General features: G+C 31.3%; 1 long non-coding RNA gene across 1 annotated transcript; it reads left to right on the forward strand.

The window, feature by feature from the left end:
- The first annotated feature begins 726 nt into the window (after positions 1–726).
- LOC131183281 (uncharacterized) lies at positions 727–2554 on the forward strand. The gene is made up of 2 exons (XR_009151420.1): positions 727–1099; positions 1260–2554. It is a non-coding gene; the product is annotated as an uncharacterized LOC131183281 (long non-coding RNA).
- Positions 2555–7341: the final 4787 nt, after the last annotated feature.

Raw genomic sequence — 7341 nt, forward strand, 5'->3', positions numbered from 1 at the left:
GGTTATAATTACAATTAGCCTTTTTAGCTAAAATTATAATTACTAACAGAGATTTGGTTATATATATATATATATATATATATATATATATATATGTAAAATTTAAAGTTTTGGCTTATGATAGGGATAAATTTTGACAATCGTCCCTGAACTTATCTAGTATAACATTATAGTCCAACTTAAAATTGTAACATAAAACCTCTTCAACTTTCAAATTTTGCACAGTAAAATCTCTCTAACATCTAATTGTCAATTTTTCAGTTAGACATTGATCTGAACAGTTTTAACGCAGAGCTTAGTCAATAATTCTCTTTTCTCTCTCAAGTTATATGTAAATTAAATCATTTTTCTCACTGTAAACAGAATAATTTTTCAGGTGCAGAGAGAATAATTTTACAATTTAAATAAGAGAGGAGAAAAAAATATTGATCAAGAGCCATGCGAGAGTTGTTCATATCAGTTTTCAACTGAAAAATCAGTAATTGAAAGTTAGAGGGATTTTACTGTGTAAAATTTGAAAGTTTATAGGGTTTTATATCACGTTTTAAAGTTTAAAAATTGTAGTGTTATAACCATATAAATTCAGGGATAGTTATTGAAAATTATCCCTTATAAGGAATACCCTAAAGGTTTTTATTTATTTATTTATTTTTAATCTAATAGACGTAATTGTTATTAAATGTTAAAAAATTAAATAGGCCAGTAGCCTGAGGGTGGAGTAGAAGCCCAGTATTCCTTTAATTTGGTTGGTTTAGTTAATGGGCCCAAACTTTCTGGGCCGTGGGCCATTTAGCTCTGTTCATCAACTAAAAAAATAAAAAAAAATACCAAATCTAAAACTCTACGCAAATTCGAAATGCCACCATGATCATGAGACGATCTCTGCTCAGAAGTGTCTCTGTTTGCACTCAAAATCTTCTTCACTCTTCTTCCAATGTCCATCCATAAATTCCTAATCCCTCACTACCCAATTCTACTCGATCCTCTATCCGGCTTTGCTCGTCCGGTGAGAACCCGATCACATCATCCCTGAATCATCGCTGCTCGCACAACTCAGAGAAGGATGATTCTGTCCAGGTTAAGGATGTCAGTAACAAAGGTGAACAAATTAATGGACGTATTTTCTTGTTTTCTTTGGTTTTGCAGTTTTAAGTAGTTGGGAACTTAAGTAAGAGACGTTCTTGGTCATTTCAAATTAGTGAAAATTGAATTTTGGATTTAAAAGTTGACCTGTTTTATTTTATTGCTCGTTTTCCCAGGACACAAATGGGGTACTTTCTGTGTGCGCTTATTAATGTGAAATGAGGCTACAACGGTCAACCGATCATGGGAGCTGCGATTTAGAGAGAAATTGTACTATTTTTGCTTTATTTGGGAAATTTTTTTGACACATCTTTGAATTTATATTATTCATGTGGCTCTGCTTCTGAATCATCTTTATTTCAATCTGCAATTTTTATTGCATGGTTTTGGTAAAAATCTGTTTTGGTTACATTTTAAGGTTAAAATTAAGCTAGTATTGGCGAAGGACAAAATAATTTTTGAACATGGTTGTGATCACTTGTTTTGATAGAATAAGAATATTCTAATGGATAAGTACATCATTTTGATAGAATAAGAATATTCTAATGGATAAGTACATCAAGGGGGATAAGGAGGTGCTTCCTTCAATTATGGAAGCAATCTTACACCGGAGGTTGATAGGCAAGCATGAGGAGACAGATGATGAATTGATCGAAGAACTCAATATGAAGCCACTGGATGATGTGAGAGACAGAATTTGAATCAGATTTTCTGGAGCTGTATTAGACTGATGAGGAGATTGATGATTTGTATGATGCCAAGGAATATGTCATGAAGGAAGCGGTGAAGGATGAGTACTTCAACATGGATAACAAGAAATGGGAGGAGATTGATGATTTGTATAATGCCCTGATGACCGCTGCTCCACCAATTGTTATGTTGTATTTTTAGGTCGAAATTGATTTCCTGGACAGCGAAGAAAAAACCTACCATAGCTCGATCCTATACTGAAAGTGAGTACCAGGCACTTGCCAATGCTATTTCTGAATTAATGTGGGTCAAATCTTTACTTGGTGAGCTGGGCTTCACTTCTACTGCTCCCGCTACTCTATGGTGTGATAATATATATTTGAGCAAATATATTTAACATCCAATCCTGTTTTCATGCTTGGACTAAGCACATAGAATTGGACTGTCACTTTGTTCGGGAACTGATTACTCAAGGCAAGCTTCGTGTCAACTTCATCTCAAGCCAAGATCAATTGGCTGACATTTTCGCTAACCCGTTTGGCACATGGTTATTCGAACATCAAAGGGACAAGCTGCGTCTCATGACAGCCGAGACAACAGCTTGAGAGGAGCTGTTAAGGATATACTACCTGTAACAATATCTGTTACCTTTATCTTTCCTTGTAACCATCTGTTAGCCTTAGTTTATCTTGTAAATCATTGTTATCATCATCTGTAAACTTCTATATATTGTAAATCTCTTATACAGCAATACAATCAAGAATCAATTTCACTCAAATAACTTCTTCATTAATATCTATTACATATTTTGTCAATTTTTTTAGCATGCTAGCTCCAATACTCTTTTTTCGTCATCTATTTGATACTCTACCGTAGAGGGTAGTCATCATTATAATTGGTCTTGAAGCAAGGATAGGACTACAGAAGTTCCTTAATTTTCTACTCATTTATTTATTTATTTTACCTTCTATACTTTTTTTGTTTTTTCTCTATTTTCAGGTGTAAGAAATCTTCCTACTCCCAAGAAAGCCCATAAGTATTAAGAAATCTGAGTCCTAAGGTTCTCTAGATCTATTGAGACTACAGATTACTCAAACCAATCCTAAATTATCAGGGCATGTTTGCCATATACCATAATCCACATTCACAGTTTCTTGCATTCATGCTTATTTTCATATTAGCCTTAGATTATGGTTGTCATTTTTATCGAATAAGCTTGATCACTCAAAAGACTATAACAATTGTGATAGATAATTATACTAAAGTAGATGTTGAGATATCGAAACAATTAAAGAGCTACGCCGAAAAAATCTAGATAATATTTTAAAATATTTTTTTTATTTTATAGGACAATAAATTTTGATATTAATATTTTTAATTATATATGTCAAGTCTGTTTGATATTATTGTTGGAAAAAACACTTTTCTGAATATGTTAATTAGATGCATTAGACATTAGTTTAACATTAAATTTGACATGCTTTTGTCGTTAAGAAAAAACTTTTCCTAAACTATTTTTTTCAATAATATCTAAAATGGTATTTTTTTTTGAAAAGTCGGTGCTTTTCGAATCAGAACTTCAATGCCAAATAAGTCTTTATATGTTTATAATGTTGATTAAATAGCATTTCCTTTTATAATAAAAAGGAAAAATTGTACCTCAAGGTTGGAAATTTCACCATATATACAGTTTTGATATCAATAGAACAAAATTAGAAGAGAAGGAGAAGAATACATGACTGATAATTTTATTTATAAACACCAAAATAATATTCCACCTGCAAGAAATAGTAGAAAGAGAGAGAAAATTAGTTGAAGCTCTAGGCATGGCCATACCTCCAAAACCATTCTTGATAGATATGCATTTCTTCTTTTATTTATTTCATTTTGTTGAGTTTTATTTTTTATATTAGAAATATGAATTGGATCACATATGTGGATCAATCTAAATTTATAGTTTTCTATTTTATGAAATTAAAAGAATGTAATGAATTTGCAGATATACAAAGAGTTGTATCTATATATATAAATATGTATTTATACAAAAAGTTGTGCTCATTGGCAAAAAATTTACCATGTTAAATATATAAATAGTCAACTTTCTCAAAAAAAAAAGTGTCATTAATTGGATTAGTAACAAAAGTGTTGCTATTTGGCGGTTCTTAGTAACAAAAGTGTCTTATTTTATTGGACCATAATTTTTCATATCAATATTGTTAATTATAAATATCTATGACTATTTTATTGATTAAATGACACTTCCTTTTATAAAAAAGAAAAATGAAGAGTGCAACCTCAAAGCCAGAGATTTCACATATGCAGTTCTGATATCAATAGAACAAAATTAGAAGAGAAGTACAATATCACACTAGTGATAATTTTATTCATAAACACCAATATTCCACCTGCAGAGAAATATAGCTGAAGCGCCGGGCATGGCTCTACTCGCAAAATAAGCTACTTGAAGCGATTACAATTCCGGTCGTATATCCCACGGCACTTTTTAACATTTTCTTTTGTGTTGCAGTAGTTATTGCCTCTGCCGCAAGGAAAAGTTGCTGCTCCTCCGTTTAAAGGCTTATTATTATAAACTGTAGTAGCAGCAAGCATTCTGCTAAACTCGGAGTCCAACATGAGCTCAAACTCCTTGTTGCTATCGCCTATGGAGAAGTAGTTGCCATCCATCCTGTTTGGAACACTAGCTCGGCAAAGGCTTGTGCTCAGCAGAATCAACACCAACACTGCTGCGACTGATTGAGAGAAAAACTTCATGATTCTGCCTCTTCCTTCCCCTTAATTTCTTGTATCTCTTCTATTCTTGTTCTCTCTTACTGCTTTCTGCTCGTGTATGGTAATATAAATAATGGGAGCTTCTAAGAGTTGTGCTTGTGTGAGAGCGACTAAAATTTAATTATTTGTGCCTAAAATTGCGTGGAATTGGAACTATTTGCTGAATGGCGGAGATAATTTCATCATTTATCAACCAAATATATATATATATATACTTAGAAATATATTTTTGAGAGTTAATTCTGTTCCCTTAGATTCAATATATATATAACTATCATTAAGTTATGCCTACTGTATTTAGCGTTATTACAATTGTCTATGAGACGGTGAGATTTTGAGTCTGAATTGGAGCCAAAACTAAATTGTGAAAAAAAAAATTATTAACATCTTCAAAACTAAGTAATCAATCAAAATTACTTAATTTGATTTAAAAGTTGAAGTTATATCACTCACCTATTAGATTCAAGTTCAAGTTTTTAATCCTCAATTCTTCTATTTAAAAAAAAAAATTTAACAAACAGCTAAAATTAAGATTTTTTTTCAGTTATATATATATATGCTTAAAAATACACTTTTGAGAGTTAATCATGAGTCTCTCAGATTTAGCATGTATACAACTAAGTTATACCTACTGTTTCTTCTCCTTGATTTCTTGTATTTCTACTATTGTCCCCCCTTACTACAGTAATACAAATAATGGGATCTTGTTATGGGTGGTGGTTGCTTGAGAGTGACTATCATTGAAGCATTGAATTTTGATACTTTAATTACGGGTTGTAGTCATTGCCTTTTTTTGTTAGGGCGATGTTAGTTGACAAATGATGATTTAGACAAATTTAATGAGTTAGTAGTAATTTAAATAAATTAAAGAGCATTAATTACACAGCCTCGCTCTCTTTTTCAATCTCCTTTTTTTATAGACTTAAAAGTCCAAAAATTTAGTTGAGATTTTCATGGTAAATTAGCAATAGAACTTATCTCCTTTTCATTTATTTATTTTCAATAAATTCAAATCCATTCTTGATAGATATGCATTTCTTCTTTTATTTATTCTATTTTTTAGAGTTTTATTTTTTATGTTAGAAATATGAATTAGATCACACATATGGATCAACCTAAATTCATAATTTTCTATTTTATAAAATAGAAATATATATTAAAAGAATGTAATGAACCTGTAGATATACAAAGAGTTGTATCCATACATAAAAATATATCTATACAAAAAGTTGTGCTCATTGGCAAAAAAGGTGCCATGTTGAATATATAAATAGCCAACTTTCTCAAGAAAAATGTTGTTAATTCGATTAGTAATAAAAGTGTTATTATTTGGCAATGGTTCTTAGTAACAAAAATGTCTTATTTTATTAGACAATAATTTTTCATACCAATATTGTTAATTATAAATATCTATGACTATTTTATTGATTAAATGACACTTCCTTTTATAAAAAAGAAAAATGAAAAGTATTATCTCAACGCCAGAGATTTCATATATGTAATTCTGATATCAATAGAACAAAATTAGAAGAGAAGGAGAATAACACGCTAGTGATAATTTTATTTATAAAAACCAATTTTCCACTTGCAGAGGAGATAGCTGAAGAGCCGGGCATGGCTATACTAGCAAAATAACTACTTGAAGGGACTGGGAGTCCGGTCGTATAGCCCACGGCGCTTATTAACATTTTTTGGTGGATTGCAGTAGCTTTTGGCTCTACCGCAAGAAAAAACTGCTCCTCTGCTTAAAGGCTTACGATTAGCTGGACTCGCCTTGCGAAGCATTCTACTGAACTCGGAGTCCATCATGAACTCAAACTCCATGTTGCTATCCACTACAGAGAAGTGGTTGCCATCCGTACTGTTTGGAACACTAGCTCTGCAAGGGCTTGTGCTCAGCAGAATCAACACCAACACTGCTGCCACTGATACAGAGAAAAACTTCATGATTCTGCCTCTTCCTTCCCCTTAATTTCTTGTATCTCTTCTACTCTTGTTCTCTCTTACTGCTTTCTGCTCGTGTATGGTAATATAAATAATGGGAGCTTCTAAGAGTAGTGCTTGTGTGAGAGCGACTAAAATTTAATTATTTGTGCCTAAAATTGCGTGGAATTGGAACTATTTGCTGAATGGCGGAGATAATTTCATCATTTATCAACCAAATATATATATATATATATGCTTAAAAATACATTTTTGAGAGTTAATTCTGTTCACTCATATTCAATATATATACAACTATCATTAAGTTATGCCTACTGTATTGAGTGGTATTACAATTGTCTATGAGACATTTGAGATTTTGAGTCTGAATTGGAGCCAAAACTAAATTGTGAAAAAAAAATTATTAACATCTTCAAAACTAAGTAATCAATCAAAATTACTTAGCTTAATTTGATTTAAAAGTTGAAGTTACATCGCTCACCTGTTAGATTCAAGTTCAAGGTTTTAATCCTCAGTTCTTCTATTTTAAAAAAAAAAATAACAAACAGTTAAAATTGAGATTTTTTTTCAGTTATATATATATATATATATATATATATATATATATATATATATATATATATATATGCTTAAAATTACACTTTTGAGAGTTAATCATGAGTCTCTCAGATTTAGCATGTATACAACTAAGTTATACCTACTGTTTTCATGCTTAGAAATATTTATTTCACCACAAAAAAACAGACCATCTGCGACGGAAAAATCCGTCGCAGATGGGCTAATTTTCGTCGCAAAAAATTTTAACGACTGATTTACGACGGATACGTTTTCATC

The sequence above is a fragment of the Hevea brasiliensis genome, chromosome 9 (genome assembly GCF_030052815.1).
Source record: "Hevea brasiliensis isolate MT/VB/25A 57/8 chromosome 9, ASM3005281v1, whole genome shotgun sequence".
NCBI classification, from domain to species: domain Eukaryota; kingdom Viridiplantae; phylum Streptophyta; class Magnoliopsida; order Malpighiales; family Euphorbiaceae; genus Hevea; species Hevea brasiliensis.